Source organism: Coregonus lavaretus (genome assembly GCF_964263955.1).
Source record: "Coregonus lavaretus genome assembly, chromosome: 15".
Taxonomy (NCBI): domain Eukaryota; kingdom Metazoa; phylum Chordata; class Actinopteri; order Salmoniformes; family Salmonidae; genus Coregonus; species Coregonus lavaretus.
In genome coordinates this window covers 19,141,945-19,157,982 of record NC_140002.1, presented here as the reverse complement: position 1 = coordinate 19,157,982, position 16,038 = coordinate 19,141,945, and the positions used below count along the sequence as shown (strand labels likewise).

At 50.2% G+C, this 16,038-nt stretch overlaps 1 protein-coding gene across 1 annotated transcript in view; it reads right to left on the bottom strand.

Moving 5' to 3' along the window:
- The window catches only part of LOC311142420 (neural cell adhesion molecule 1-like), a gene marked incomplete at both ends in the record, with an annotated part of 315,519 nt that overhangs the window by 63,740 nt on the left and 235,741 nt on the right, over positions 1–16,038 (bottom strand).

Sequence of the window (16,038 nt, the reverse complement as noted above, 5' to 3'; positions counted from 1 at the left end):
CTTCACAGTCCCTGCTGCTCCATAAGGTGTTTTTTAATCTGTTTTTTAAATCTAATTTTACTACTTGCATCAGTTACTTGATGTGGAATAGAGTTCCATGTAGTCATGGCTCTATGTAGTACTGTGCGCCTCCCATAGTCTGTTCTGGACTTGGGGACTGTGAAGAGACGTCTGGTGGCATGTCTTGTGGGGTATGCATGGGTGACCGAGCTGTGCGCCAGTAGCTCCAACAGACAGCTCGGTGCACCCAACATGTCAACACCTCTCATAAACACAAGTAGTGATGAAGTCAATCTCTCCTCCACTTTGAGCCAGGAGAGATCGACATGCATTTATTAATATTAGCTCTCTGTGTACATCTAAGGGCCAGCCGTGCTGCCCTGTTCTGAGCCAATTACAATTTTCCTAAGTCCTTTTTTGTGGCACCTGACCACACGACTGAACAGTAGCCAGTTGTGACAAAACTAGGGCCTGTAGGACATGCCTTGTAGATAGTGATGTTAAGAAGGTAGATCAGCGCTTTATTATGGACATACTTCTCACCATCTTAGCTACTGTTGTATCAATATGTTTTGACCATGACAGTTTACAATCCAGGGTTACTCCAAGCAGTTTAGTCACCTCAACTTGCTCAATTTCCACATTATTTATTACAAGATTTAGTTGAGGTTTATGGTTTAGTGAATGATTTGTCCCAAATACAATGCTTTTAGTTTTAGAAATATTTAGGACTAACTTATTCCTTGCCACCCACTCTGAAACTAACTGCAACTGTTTGTTAAGTGTTGCAGTCATTTCAGTCGCTGTAGTAGCTGACATGTATAGTGTTGAGTCATCCGCATACATAGACACTCTGGCTTTACTCAAAGCCAGTGGCATGTCATTAGTAAAGATTGAATAAAGTAATGGGCCTAGACAGCTGCCCTGGGGAATTCCTGATTCTACCTGGATTATGTTGGAGAGGCTTCCATTAAAGAACACCCTCTGTGTTCTGTTAGACAGGTAACTCTCGAATCCATGATATAGCAGAGGATGTAAAGCCATAACACATACGTTTTTCCAGCGATAATGTCAAAAGCCGCACTGAAGTCTAACAAAACAGCCCCCACAATCTTTTTATCATCAATTTCTCTCAGCCAATCATCAGTCATTCGTGTAAGTGCTGTGCTTGATGAATGTCCTTCTCTATAAGCATGCTGAAAGTTTGTTGTCAATTTGTTTACTGTAAAATAGCATTGTATCTAGTCAAACACAATTTTTTCTAATAGTTTACTAAGGGTTGTTGAATAAGCCCACACTTCTAATGATGACTTATCTAGATTTTGTTTTAAAATTGCCCTCAAAAAGTTTACTTTCATTACTTTAACAGCTTCCAACAGCTTCAGCTTTAAGTCATTTTTAGTTGTTTTCCATGTTATCATCTCATCACAAGCAATAACAAAACAACACCACCATCATCAACAACCAAAGGACACACACTGGATGCAGTTTCAAGGCTGGAATAAGATGAAAAAATCATTTGAAGGGGGAATTTGTGATATTCTGTGACAAAATGTGTCATGCCAACAGCATTCCGACACGGCTGTTCTTTAGAGGAGAGATGTCTGAGATGGGGTGAAATGCCACCTGCACCACGGGACATGCAGGCAGACAAGTGATCAAAATGCAAACCATGGCTTCCTCTGCAATGCATGATGGGAGGCTCTCTTATTAAGACGCTAAATGCTAATTAATGAAATATGAGGGCATTGATGCTAATTTTGAGCAAGATTTGTTTGGCTAATCAGTAGCCAATATTGATGTTAGAATATGCTACACCTTGATTATTACCTTTAGGTTTTAACATTAATACAAATTCATGTCACATATTTAAAGAACCCCTTATGTGTCACGGATTCTGCCGAGGCTGCCCCTCCTCCTTACTCGGCAGGCTGCGGTGTTCGTCGTCACCGGAATACTAGCTGCTGCCGATCTATGTTATATGTGTCTATGTTGCACCTGTTGTCTATGTCACACACCTGTTTCCCATTTGTGTAATCACGCCTACCCTATTTAACCCAGTGGCTCCCAATGTGTCTTGTGCGTGGTTGTTTTTCGTTTCGTGTGTCGTTTGGTGAGCGGGTTAGTTCCTTCCTGCGTGAAGGTATTGCTGTGTTGTTTTCTTTACTTTTCTTTACTGACTTCGATCCACCGCATTACACTGACACTCGTTACAGAACCACGCACCATCTATGGAGTCAGCAGGTACAGCTCGTCAGTCCAAATCTATGGAGGAACGTTTTCAATGACAGGAGAGTGTCATCCAGGTGCTCAGCACCGCAATGGAGATGGTGATGAACACGATGGACCGTTGGGAGAGAGGTGGCCTTCCCACACCTTCTCCAACCACTCTACCACCCATACCACAGTCCACCTCTTCTCCACCTGGGCCCAGTGGGATTCGGCTCTCGCTACCGAGGGCATATGACGGTACACCAGCCGGGTGTCACGGTTTCCTGCTCCAGGTAGAGCTCTACCTGGCAACCATCCACCCGGCGCCCTCGGGATACGAGAGCGTCTGTTCCACCTATGACAGGAGGAGCGCCCTGGATTTTGCGCTGGAGTTCAGGACATTGGCAGCCAGCGCGGGATGGAATGAGAGGGCCCTGATCAACCACTATTGGTGAAGCCTAAGGGAGGACGTTCTGCGGGAACTGGCCTGCAGGGATACCAATCTCAATCTGGACCAACTGGTGGAGATGTCCATCAGGCTGGATAACCTGTTGGAGACCCGCGGACGTTCTGATCAGGGCTCATTCATTCCATCCCCCACCACCTCCAACTCTACCCCCATGGAGCTCGGAGGTGCTGCCCTTAAGGAGACCAGGAGAGGGGCCGTCCCCTGCACCAACTGTGGCCGCAGAGGACACACTGCGGTTTCCTCAAGTTTCTTTTTCGTGAAGAAGAAGGATGGTGGGTTACGCCCGTGCATTGATTACCGTGGGCTTAATCAGATCACGGTCAAGTACAGCTATCCCTTACCTCTGATAGCATGTATGACGGAATCACTGCACGGGGCGCGCTTCTTCACGAAATTGGATCTCAGGAGCGCGTACAATCTGGTGCGTATTCAGGAGGGAGATGAGTGGAAGCCGGCTTTCAGCACTGCCTCCGGACACTATGAGTACCTCGTCATGCCATACGGGTACTCAAGTCTTCCAAGCCTTCGTCGATGAGATTTTCAGGGACCTGCAAGGACAGGGTGTAGTGGTGTATATTGATGACATCCTCATATACTCCACTACACGGACCGAGCATGTGTCCCTGGTGCGTAAGGTACTTGGACGACTGTTGAAGCATGACCTGTATGCCAAGGCGGAGAAATGCCTGTTCTTTCAGGAGTCCATCTCCTTCCTAGGGTACCACATTACATTTACATTTTACATTTTCGTCATTTAGCAGACGCTCTTATCCAGAGCGACTTACAAATTGCTACATTCACCTTATGATAGCCAGTGGGACAACCACTTTACAATATATATATATATATTTTTTTGTTTTTTTGGGGGGGTGGGGTAAGGGGGGGTAGAAGGATTACTTTATCCTATCCCAGGTATTCCTTAAAGAGGTGGGGTTTCAAGTGTCTCCGGAAGGTGGTGAGTGACTCCGCTGTCCTGGCGTCGTGAGGGAGCTTGTTCCACCATTGGGGTGCCAGAGCAGCGAACAGTTTTGACTGGGCTGAGCGGGAACTGTGCTTCCGCAGAGGTAGGGGTGCCAGCAGGCCAGAGGTGGATGAACGCAATGCCCTCGTTTGGGTGTAGGGACTGATCAGAGCCTGAAGGTAAGGAGGTGCCGTTCCCCTCACAGCTCCGTAGGCAAGCACCATGGTCTTGTAGCAGATGCGAGCTTCAACTGGAAGCCAGTGGAGTGTGCGGAGGAGCAGGGTGACGTGAGAGAACTTGGGAAGGTTGAACACCAGACGGGCTGCGGCGTTCTGGATGAGTTGTAGGGGTTTAATGGCACAGGCAGGGAGCCCAGCCAACAGCGAGTTGCAGTAATCCTGACGGGAGATGACAAGTGCCTGGATTAGGACCTGTGTCGCTTCCTGTGTAAGGCAGGGTCGTACTCTGCAAATGTTGTAGAGCATGAACCTACAGGATCGGGTCACCGCCTTGATGTTAGCAGAGAACGACAGGGTGTTGTCCAGGGACATGCCAAGGCTCTTTGCACTCTGGGAGGAGGAGTTGTCAACCGTGATGGCGAGATCATGGAATGGGCAGTTCTTCCCCGGAGGAAGAGCAGCTCCGTCTTGCCGAGGTTCAGCTTGAGGTGTCCCCGAGTGGCGCAGTGGTCTAAGGCACTGCAGCGCAGTGTAAGCTGTGTCACTAGAGATCCTGGTTCGAATCCAGGCTCTGTCGTAACCGGCCGCGACCGGGAGACCAATGGGGCGGCGCACAATTGGCCCAGCGTCGTCCAGGGTAGGGGAGGGAATGGCCGGCAGGGGTGTAGCTCAGTTGGTAGAACATGGCGTTTGCAATGCCAGGGTTGTGGGTTTGATTCCCACGGGGGACCAGTATAAAAAAAATAATGTATGCACTCACTAACTGTAAGTCGCTCTGGATAAGAGCGTCTGCTAAATGACGTAAATGTAAATGTAAATGTAGGTGGTGATCCGTCATCCACACTGATATGTCTGCCAGACATGCAGAGATGCGATTCGCCACCTGGTTATCAGAAGGGGGAAAGGAGAAGATTAATTGTGTGTCGTCTGCGTAGCAATGATAGGAGAGGCCATGTGAGGATATGACAGAGCCAAGTGACTTGGTGTATAGTGAGAATAGGAGAGGGCCTAGAACTGAGCCCTGGGGGACACCAGTGGTGAGAGCACGTGGTGCGGAGACAGATTCTCGCCACGCCACCTGGTAGGAGCGACCTGTCAGGTAGGACGCAATCCAAGAGTGAGCCGCGCCGGAAATGCCCAACTCGGAGAGGGTGGAGAGGAGGATCTGATGGTTCATAGTATCAAAGGCAGCAGATAGGTCTAGAAGGACGAGAGCAGAGGAGAGAGAGTTAGCTTTACCACATGTACGTGTCTGTGGTGAAAATGGAGAGTGACCGCATTTCGGCCGTGCGTAATTGGCCGACTCCAACAACGGTGAAGGAGGTGCAGCAATTTTTGGGATTTGCCAATTACTACCGGAGGTTTATTCGGGGCTTTGGTCAGGTAGCGGCTCCCATTACCTCATTGCTGAAGGGGGGACCGGTGCGTTTGCGGTGGTCAGCTGAGGTGTACAGGGCTTTCAATCGTCTGAAGAGCCTGTTTACCTCGGCTCCAGTACTGGCTCATCCGGATCCCTCCTTGGCCTTCACGGTTGAGGTGGACGTGTCGGAGGCTGGGATAGGTGCTGTACTTTCCCAGCGCTCGGGCACACCACCCAAGCTCCGCCCCTGTGCGTTCTTTTCTAAGATGCTCAGTCCGGCGGAGCGCAACTATGATGTGGGGGACCGAGAGCTGTTGGCCGTGGTCCAAGCCCTGTCAACGTGGAGACATTGGCTTGAGGGTACTAACCACCCTTTTCTCATTTTTACTGACCACCGCAATCTGGAGTACATCCGGGCGGCGAAGAGATTAAACCCTCGCCAGGCAAGGTGGTCAATGTTTCTCACCCGTTTTTTGTTTCACCCTTTCGTACAGGCCAGGATCCCAGAATGCTAAGGCAGATGCTCTGTCCCAACTGTATGACACGGAGGGGAGTTCCGTGGAGCCCACTCCCATACTTCCGGCGTCGTGTCTGGTGGCACCGGTGGTGTGGGAGGTGGACGCGGACATTGAGCGGGCGTTGCATAACGAACCCACTCCTCCCCAGTGTCCAGAGGGTCATGTGTACGTTCCGCTGGAGGTCCGCGATCAGTTGATCTATTGGGCTCACACGTCACCCTCCTCTGGTCATCCTGGTATCGGTCGGACAGTGCATTGTCTTAGTGGGAAGTACTGGTGGCCCACCTTAGCTAAGGACGTGAGGGTTTATGTTTCTTCCTGCTCGGTGTGCGCCCAGTGTAAGGCTCCTAGACACCTGCCCAGAGGGAAATTGCAATCCCTACCCGTTCCACAACGACTGTGGTCCCACCTATCGGTGGATTTCGTGACAGATCTTCCTCCCTCACAAGGGAATACCACGATCCTGGTCGTTGTCTATCGGTTTTCTAAGTCCTGCTGCCTCATTCCTCTGCCCGGTCTCCCTACAGCCCTACAGACTGCTGACGCCCTATTTACACACGTCTTCCAGCACTATGGGATACCTGAGGATATAGTGTCTGATCGGGGTTCCCAGTTCACCTCGAGGGTTTGGAGGGCGTTCATGGAACGTCTGGGAGTCTCGGTCAGCCTTACCTCAGGGTTTCACCCCGAAAGTAACGGGCAGGTGGAGAGAGTCAACCAGGAGGTGGGTAGGTTTCTGAGGTCGTATTGCCAGGACCGGCGGGGGGAGTGGTCGGCATTGCTCCCCTGGGCAGAGATAGCCCAAAACTCACTCCGCCACTCCTCCACTAACCTTACTCCTTTCCAGTGTGTATTAGGTTATCAGCCGGTTCTGGCACCTTGGCATCAGAGCCAGATCGAGGCACCTGCGGTGGATGAATGGTTTCGGCGCTCGCAGGAGACCTGGAACGCTGCCCACGTGCGCCTGCAGAGGGGCATCAGGCGGCAGAAGGAGAGCGCCGACCGCCACCGCAGTGAGCCTCCGGTGTATGCACCGGGGTACCGGGTCTGGCTCTCGACCCGAAACCTGCCCCTTCGCCTGCCCTGCCGGAAGCTGGGTCGGCGGTTTGTGGGGCCTTTCAAAGTCCTGAGGAGATTGAACGAGGTATGTTATAGGTTACAGCTTCCTCCTGAGTATCGTATTAACCCCTCATTCCATGTGTCTCTCCTCAGGCCGGTGGTAGCTGGTCCACTCCAAGAGTCTGAGATAAGGGAGGTCCCTCCGCCGCCACAGGACATCGAGGGGGCACCGGCGTACTCGGTCCGTTCCATCTTAGATTCGAGGTGTCGGGTGGGAGGCCTGCAGTATCTCGTGGAGTGGGAGGGGTACGGTCCGGAGGAGCGGTGCTGGGTCCCTAGGAGGGACATCCTCGATCCCTCCATGTTGAGGGATTTCCACCGTAGTCATCCGACTCGCCCCGCGCCGCGTCCTCCTGGCCGTCCCCGAGAACGGTACTGTCACGGATTCTGCCGAGGCTGCCCCTCCTCCTTGCTCGGGCAGGCTGCGGCGTTCGTCGTCACCGGAATACTAGCTGCTGCCGATCTATGTTATATGTGTCTATGTTGCACCTGTTGTCTATGTCACACACCTGTTTCCCATTTGTGTAATCACGCCTACCCTATTTAACCCAGTGGCTCCCAATGTGTCTTGTGCGTGGTTGTTTTTCTTTCGTGTGTCGTTTGGTGAGCGGGTTAGTTCCATCCTGCGTGAAGATATTGCTGTGTTGTTTTCTTTACTCAAGTTCAGTAAAGTACGTTTCCTCAAGTTCTGTGTCCTGCGCCTGACTTCGATCCACCGCATTACACTGACACTCGTTACTCTTTCTAAAATAATTTGTTATACAACCCCTGATGTTTGCTGTATTGAAAGAGTGTCCAAAATCTTTCTTCCTTGCCTGGTGGTTTTCATGGAACAATGGGATCTATTCCTCGAGTCATTAGGACAGGACAGGGTGACAATTAACAAGCAGTCCGTTTTAGTTTGAGATACATTAGGAATCAATAGATTCATTCTTTGGTGGAACACGTCATGATGAATATGCATGCGTAGTGTGTGGTCTAATAGATTTGATCCACAACTCTGATAAATCAAAAGGGACATGAATGGAAGACAGAGAGAGGTGGGAGGGGACTGGTCCAATGATAGATGATGGAATGACAAAGAACCAATGGAATCTTTGACAGCTTTTATCACAGGAACAGCAGGTTTTTCCCATTACAGAGGGTGGTAAATCAAATCCTCTGTGACACAAAAAAAAAAGATGGAGAAAAAAAAGAGGCAGACAGATACAGAGTGAACGGGAGATAGACACTGGGTTAGTTGGCAGTGATGAAGCAATGTTATCCAGGTGGATTATTCGTGTTAGTGGAGGACGGTGTTATGAGTTTTAGACATGACTGTCATGTATGTACTGTTGACTTGGACTGGTTCCATTGATTGCCACTGACATATGACATTGGGAATTGTAAGTCACTTGGGATTCTTAATTAAAGTGACTTCAAGAGTTACACAGATCTGTGACATCCTTTAATCTAGAGTAATACGCCTAAACAGAAGGGAAGATGGGCCAGATATGACAATACAATCTAGAATATCAATCAAGTGAAAATAACATGTTCTATTATTATTACAACATTTATTCAAAATCTGTTCAAATCATATGTGATAAATATAGCATGGTGGAGCATCTCCCGTGACTTCCAGTTATCAATTTCCTCTTGCATGGTCATTGAGGGGAGTGTGAGCTGGGAGGTGTTTTGACACCCTCCTCCACCTCATCTTGATGGCTCTGGGGTGAAGTTTCCCCTAGATCAGATCTAGGATCAGCTTCCCCTCCCCTAACACGAAATTTAAACAATAATGGGGAAAATACAAAACTGACCCAAGATCAGAGTCTAGAGTAAACTTCATCATGATGTGCCTCCTGCACAGCCAGCCCCTGTTATAAAGTATTACCCGGCTACTTAATATGGAGTCTAGCATGACCTTTTAGTGAAGGAAATGCTGCAGGACATTCACACAACCTCTTTAAACATCAGCATAATAAAGCTTCAAGAATTTAATATTTGAGCCTGGCAACCACTAGTCCCAGATAAATGCTAGGTTGGCAATTTACTATCTATTCTGTGTTTGTTGGAATGCAATGGCTTGATAGACTGTATGGGCTTGTGACTGTCATACTGCATGCATACAGTGAGGGAAAAAAGTATTTGATCTCCTGCTGATTTTGTACATTTCCCACTGACAAAGAAATGATCAGTCTATAATTTTAATGGTAGGTTTATTTGAACAGTGAGAGACAGAATAACAACAAAAAAATCCAGAAAAACGCATGTCAAAAATGTTAGAAATTGATTTGCATTTTAATGACTGTACTAGGTATTGTGAATATATATATATATATATACACACACACACACACACACACACACATATATACATACACTACCAGTCAGAAGTTTGGACACACCTACTCATTCAAGGGTTTTTCTTTATTTTTACTATTTTTTACATTGTAGAATAATAGTGAATGTAAGGGTTGGTGTGAGGTGTGACCCAGGTGTGGTGCAGGATAGACAGTAGGCAGAGATGGTGAAACAAGGATCTTTACTGGTGGTCCCGAAGCCAGGATACAAAACAACGGACTTAACACGATAACAGAAAGGTGGAGCAAATACATCTCCAAAAACAGGCTGACAGCCAAAATACGAAATAGTAACTACGACTGAAATAATAAAGAAACATGGAGAACGCTTCTCGAGTACCTGTACATACTTCTCAGATCAGACACTGATTAGTACTGCTGAGCATAGAGAAACTAGCAGAGAAAACGGAGCTAGAGAACACAGGGAAGTGAGGGCAGAAATACACAGGTGAACAGGTAGACACAGGTGACACCAATTGGATCATGATTAGTCCAGACTGTGAGTGGGAAGGTGCCTAAGGTTGTTGGAGGAGGACAACTAGTGGATCGCTCCGGAACTGCGACCCCCTCCTGTAACTGCGACCCCCTCCTGTAACAGTGGAGGCGACGGAATGTTGTTATCAGCCCTGGGTCCAGAATGTCCCTCCTGGGACCCAGGACCACTCCTCCGCCCATAACCCTCCCAGTCCACCAGAAATTGGAGATCCCTCCCCACCTGCCGCCAGTCCAGGATCCGGTCCACAGTAAAAGCCGGCTGCCCTCCGACGAGGCGCAGCGGGGGAATAGGACGAGTAAGGGGAGCCAGGGGACAGGTGGCGACGGGCTTGAGGAGGGACACATGGAACGTGGGATGCACCCGCATAGTGGGGGGAAGTTGCAGGCGGTAGGCCACTGTGTTGACTCGCCGGACCACTCTGAATGGCTCAACGAACTGGGGGGACAGTTTCCTGGACTCCATGCGGAGGGGAAGATCCCGCGTGGAGAGCCACACCCTCTGTCCCAGGCGAAAAACCTGGGCTGGGCGACGCCTGCGGTTGGCCTGATGTTGACACCTGACAAGGCCCACTTAAACACCACCCGTCCCTGCCTCCAGGTGCGGCGACAGCGACTGATGTGGGTCTGGACTGATGGTACCGCCGCCTCCTCTTGCTCGGGGAATAGGTGGGGTTGGTACCCGGTGGACGAGCAGAGAAGGGTGTTGTGGGCGAACTCCGCCCACGCCAGTTGCTGACTCCATGTAGCTGGGTTGCTGGAGGAGTAGCACCTCAGCACCCCCTCCAGATCCTGGTTGACGTGCTCCGTCTGCCCATTCGACTGGGGATGAAAGCCGGAAGACAAGCTGACGGAGGCGCCGAGGCAGGTGGCGAACGCCTTCCAGAACCTGGAGGTGAACTGAGGGCCCCGATCTGACACCACATCTTGGAGAAGGCCGTGGATCCGGAAAACGTGCTGTACCACCAACTTAGCCGTCTCCCGGGCTGACGGGAGTTTGAGAAGGGGAATGAAGCGGGCAGCCTTCGAAAACCAGTCTACAACGACCAGGATGACTGTGTATTCATCATAAGGGGGGGGGAGGTAGGGCAGAAATGAAATCCAGCAAGATGTGGGACCAGGGGCGCTTGGGGATAGGCAGGGGTCAGAGCAGCCCTGCCGCGGGCTGACGTGAGCACTTAGTGCACGTGCACACCGGGCAAGCAGCCACGAAGGCACGCATATCCCCTTCAGCTGATGGCCACCAGAACCTCCTACGCATGAACGCCAACATCCTGGCGCCCCCCGGATGGCTGGTGAGGTCGGACGCGTGCGCCCACTGAAGCATTCGCAAGCTCGCCACCTTGGGAACGTACATCCTCCCCGATGGACCTCCGCCCGGATCGGGCTCCCACCGTAGCGCTGCTCTGACCAGCCTATCTATTCCCCACGAAACTGGGGCAGTTGTAGTTGCTTGAGGGAGGAGGGCTGGGGCCAATCCAGTACCGCGCTGACCTTGGTTGGGTCTATCCGTAGGTCCCCCTGGGTGACGATGAACCCCAGGAAGGAGACTGTCTCCGTGTGGAACACGCACTTCTCCGCCTTGACGTAGAGCTGGTGACGGAGAAGGCGTTGGAGGACCTGCCGAACGTCCTGCTGGTGTTCACTCATGTCCTTTGAAAATATTAGGATGTCATCCACATACACGAAGACGCTGAGGTCGAGGAGGTCCCGGAGTACATCATTGACCAACGCCTGGACTACGCAGGCGCATTGGCTAGACCGAACAGCATGACTTGGTACTCGTAATTCCCACTGGGTGTGTTAAAAGCCGTCTTCCACTCGTCCCCCTCCCGAATCCTCACCAGGTTGTAGGCATTTCGTAAGTACAGCTTGGTGAAGTTCCGGGCTCCCTGCAACGACTCAAATGCCGTCGTCATCAGGGGGAGTGGGTAGCGGTTCTTAACCGTGATGTCGTTAAGCGCCCGGTAATCAATGCACGGCCGTTGCCCACCGTCCTTTTTCCCCACGAAGAAGAAGCCCGTGCCCGCGGGTGAGGTAGATGGGCGGATGTGACCCTCAAACGAGTGCCTCGTTGATATACTCCCTCATGGCCAGCGTCTCCGGCCGGGACAAGGAAAACCTTGTGTGGGCATGGTGCCCGGCAGGAGATCGATAGCGCAGTCGTATGGCCTGTGAGGAGGTAAGCCCTTGGCACGCCTCTTACTAAACACCTCCCCCAGATCCCAATACTCCCGGAGAACGCCTGCCAGGTCTGGGCTGGTGACGGAGTCTGTAGCCGCTGTCCCCTCGGTGGCAACCGTCGCTAGGGCGGTAGGCGGTTTGGAGTGCGGGACCTGGGGAAGCGGTGAGGACTGGTAGGTGGTCTGGGATGGTGGTTTGGGCTGATGAGTGGTCGGTGGAGCCTGGAACAGGATGGGGGCAGAGCCTCCCTCCAGGATGAGCCGCCCCGTGGACCAGTCTATCCGGGGTTTGTGGGTGACCAGTCTGGGGTGCCCGAGGACGAGGGGAAAAACGGCCGTCCAGGCCCATGACCGGAACGGCTCAGAGAGGGAGAGTAATGGAATGCTCCACTTTTGGGCCAGCCCCGCGTCCATCAGGTTTTCCGCGGCCCCAGAATCCACCAGTGCATGCACCCAATGCGCAGCACGGGCACACTGAACCCTGACGGGGAGAAAGGTCCAGGAGTCTCTGAAGTTGAGGTTTCGGTTCCGGCTCGGTAGCACCCCTCCCGATACTAGCGAGCCCTCCCGTTTCCCGGCTTCTCCGGGCATGAGTCGCAGTGGTGACCTGCCTGGCCGCAGTACAGGCAACATCCCTGGCGCTGACACCTCAGCCTCTTCATCCTGGACAAGCACGCCACACCCAGCTGCATAGCCTCCTAAGGCGTCTCCTCCCTGAATCGGCGGAAAGCCTCCGGGCTGATAGGGGGACGCGGAGGGGCGCCATCCCTCTCTCATGCGCCCTCTCACGCCGCCGATTGTTTAACCGCACCGAGAGGTCGACGAGGCCGTCCAGTCGCTCAGGCAGCTCCCTGAAGGAGAGTTCGTCCTTCTTCCCTTCCGATAGCTTCTGCGTGTAAAGGACTACCAGGGCGGCCTCCTCCCATCCTGCCTCTCGAGCCCGGGTCCCGCTACTCCACGGAGTAGTCCGCCACCGAACGGTCACCCCGTGAGCCGCCTCCCGGCCTCATGCCCCGACACCACCAAAGAGGTGTCGAACACCTTGCGTAGCTCCCGGGTGAATTGGTAGGAGTCGGAGCACGCCAGAGTTTGGCGCTCCCACTCCGCGGTAGCCCAGGAAAGGGCCCGACCCGTCAACAGAGTGATGATGTAGGCCACCCGGCCCTGCTCCGTCGGGAAGGAGGGTTGTAGGCTGAATACCTGGGAACATTGGGTGAGGAATTCCCTGCAGCCCTCTGGACGTCCGTCATACCTCTCCGGAGGTGGTAGGCGGGGTTCCTGCGATGTCGCAGGTGAGACAGGAGATGCTGCTGCCGTGGCTTCCTCTCCGCCGGCTGTCGGAGCTGGTCGGGTGTCCACCTGGCTCTGCATGGCGATCGTCAGCTGGCGGAGATTCTCGGTGATCTGCTGCAGACTGCGGTCGTGTTGGTTCAGCATAGCTCCCTGCGTTGCCAATGCGCTACGATACTGTGCTGCCTCTGCTGGGTCCATATTGGCTCAGTTTTCTGTAAGGGTTGGTGTGAGGTGTGACCCAGGTGCGGTGCAGGATAGACAGTAGGCATAGATGGTGAAACAAGGATCTTTACTGGTGGTCCCGAAGCCAGGATACAAAACAACGGACTTAACACGATAACAGAAAGGTGGAGCAAATACATCTCCAAAAACAGGCTGACAGCCAAAATATGACTGAAATAATAAAGAAACAGGGAGAACACTTCTCAAGTACCTGTACATACTTCTCTGATCAGACACTGATTAGTACTGCTGAGCATAGAGAAACTATCAGAGAAAACTGAGCAAGAGAACACAGGGAAGTGAGGGCATAAATACACAGGTGAACATGTAGACACAGGTGACACCAATAGGATCATGATTAGTCCAGACTGTGAGTGAAAAGGTGCCTAAGGTTGTCGGAGGAGGACACCTAGTGGATCGCTCCGGAACCGCGACCCCCTCCTGTAACAAGTGAAGACCATTCACATATGGAGTCATGTAGTAACCAAAAAAGTGTTAAACAAATCAAAATATATTATTTATTTGAGATTCTTCAAATAGCCACCCATTGCCTTGATGACAGCTTTGCAAACTATTGGCATTCTCTCAACCAGCTTTATGAAATAGTCACCTGGAATGCATTTCAATTAACAGGTGTGCCTTCTTAAAAGTTAATTTGTGGAATTTCTTTCCTTCTTAATGCGTTTGAGCCAATCAGTTGTGTTGAGACAAGGTAGGGGGGGGTATACAGAAGATAGCCCTATTTGGTAAAAGACCAAGTCCATATTATGGCAAGAACAGCTCAAATAAGCAAAGAGAAACGACAGTCCATCATTACTTTAAGACATGAAGGTCAGTACTATGATGAAACTGGCTCTCATGAGGACCGCAACAGGAAGAAAGACCCAGTGTTACCTCTGTTGCAGAGGATAAGTTCATTAGAGTTACCAGCCTCAGTAATTGCAGCCCAAATAAATGCTTCACAGAGTTCAAGTAACAGACACATCTCAACATCAACTGTTCAGAGGAGACTGTGTGAATCAGGCCTTCATGGTCGAATTGCTGCAAAGAAACCACTACTAAAGGACACCAATTAGAAGAAGAGACTTGCTTGGGCCAAGAAACACGAGCAATGGACATTAGACCGGTGGAAATGTGTCCTTTTGTCTATAGAGTCCAAATTTGAGATTTCTGGTTCCAACCGCCGTGTTTTTGTGAGACCTGGTGTGGGTAAACGGATGATATCCTAATGTGTATTTCCCACCGTAAAGCATGGAGGAGGAGAAGGTGTTATGGTGTGGGGGTGCTTTGCTGGTGACACTGTCTGTGATTTATTTAGAATTCAAAGCACACTTATCCAGCATGGCTACCACAGCATTCTGCAGTGATACGCTATCCCATCTGGTTTGGGCTTAGTGGGACTATCATTTGTTTTTCAACAGGACAATGACCCAATACAGCTCCAGGCTGTGTAAGGGCTATTTTAACAAGAAGGACAGTGATGGAGTGCTGCATCAGATGACCTGGCCTCCACAAACCCCCGACCTCCACCCAATTGAGATGGTTTGGGTTGAGTCGGACCGCAGAGTGGAAGGAAAAGCAGCCAACAAGTGCTCAGCATATGTGGGAACTCCTTAAAGACTGTTGGAAAACCATTCCAGTTGAAGCTGGTTAAGAGAATGTCAAGAGTGTGCAATGCTGTCATCAAGGCAAAGGGTGGCTATTTGAAGAATCTCAAATATATTTTGATTTGTTTAACACTTGTTTGGTTACTACATGATTCCATATGTGTTATTTCATAGTTTTGATGTCTTCACTATTATTCTACAATGTAGAAAATAGTAAAAATAAAGAAAAACCCTGGAATGAGTAGGTGTGTCCAAACTTTTGACTGGTACTGTACATCACCACAGATATTGTTTATTCCAATAGCAAATGTGAATCAAATATTATCTTTGCACTTTCTGATGTAAAGCATCGCACCACATTGTTGTCTCACAAATAATTATTCATGCACTTTTGAAGTACTTTGGAAACTTTCCCCTCAGACTCACAACTTCAGGTATAAAAACACATGGCCCTGTGTAGCTCAGTTGGTAGAGCATGGCGTTTGCAACGCCAGGGTTCGTTTCCCACAGGGGGCGAGTATGAAAAAATGTATGCACTCACTAACTGTAAGTCGCTCTGGATAAGAGCGTCTGCTAAATGACTTAAATGTAAAAACACCATTAAATAGTACGATTATCTGTGGAGAAACATGCTTTGAGATTCTGTACAAGAATCAGAGGGCTATTTTTCCAAGTTTTATTCCAGGGATAATTACTGACATACGGTGTAGTGAATAAACCAGTTCCCTTATAAATGAAAAGGTAATTATAAAGTGCTTATAATGTTTACAGCACTTGAACTAGAAGGGAACATTTTCTCTCTCAACTGACTAATCCAGCAGACTTTTCTTACACGACTCACAATCAGAATCGAACACTAAAAGATGGCTTTAGAAAAGCCGACGACACCATCAGAATGCAGCAATAAGAGCACAAAAATAGGCTTGAAATTGGGTTCTTTGCCTTTACTCTAAATGCAGAACAGCGATAATGCCTTTGAGTCTGACATCCTTGCATGATAGGAATATACACAGAGGCGGGCTATTCATATATACTGTAGATGGTGTGTAATATATCATATAATTCTGCTGAGAGCTTTA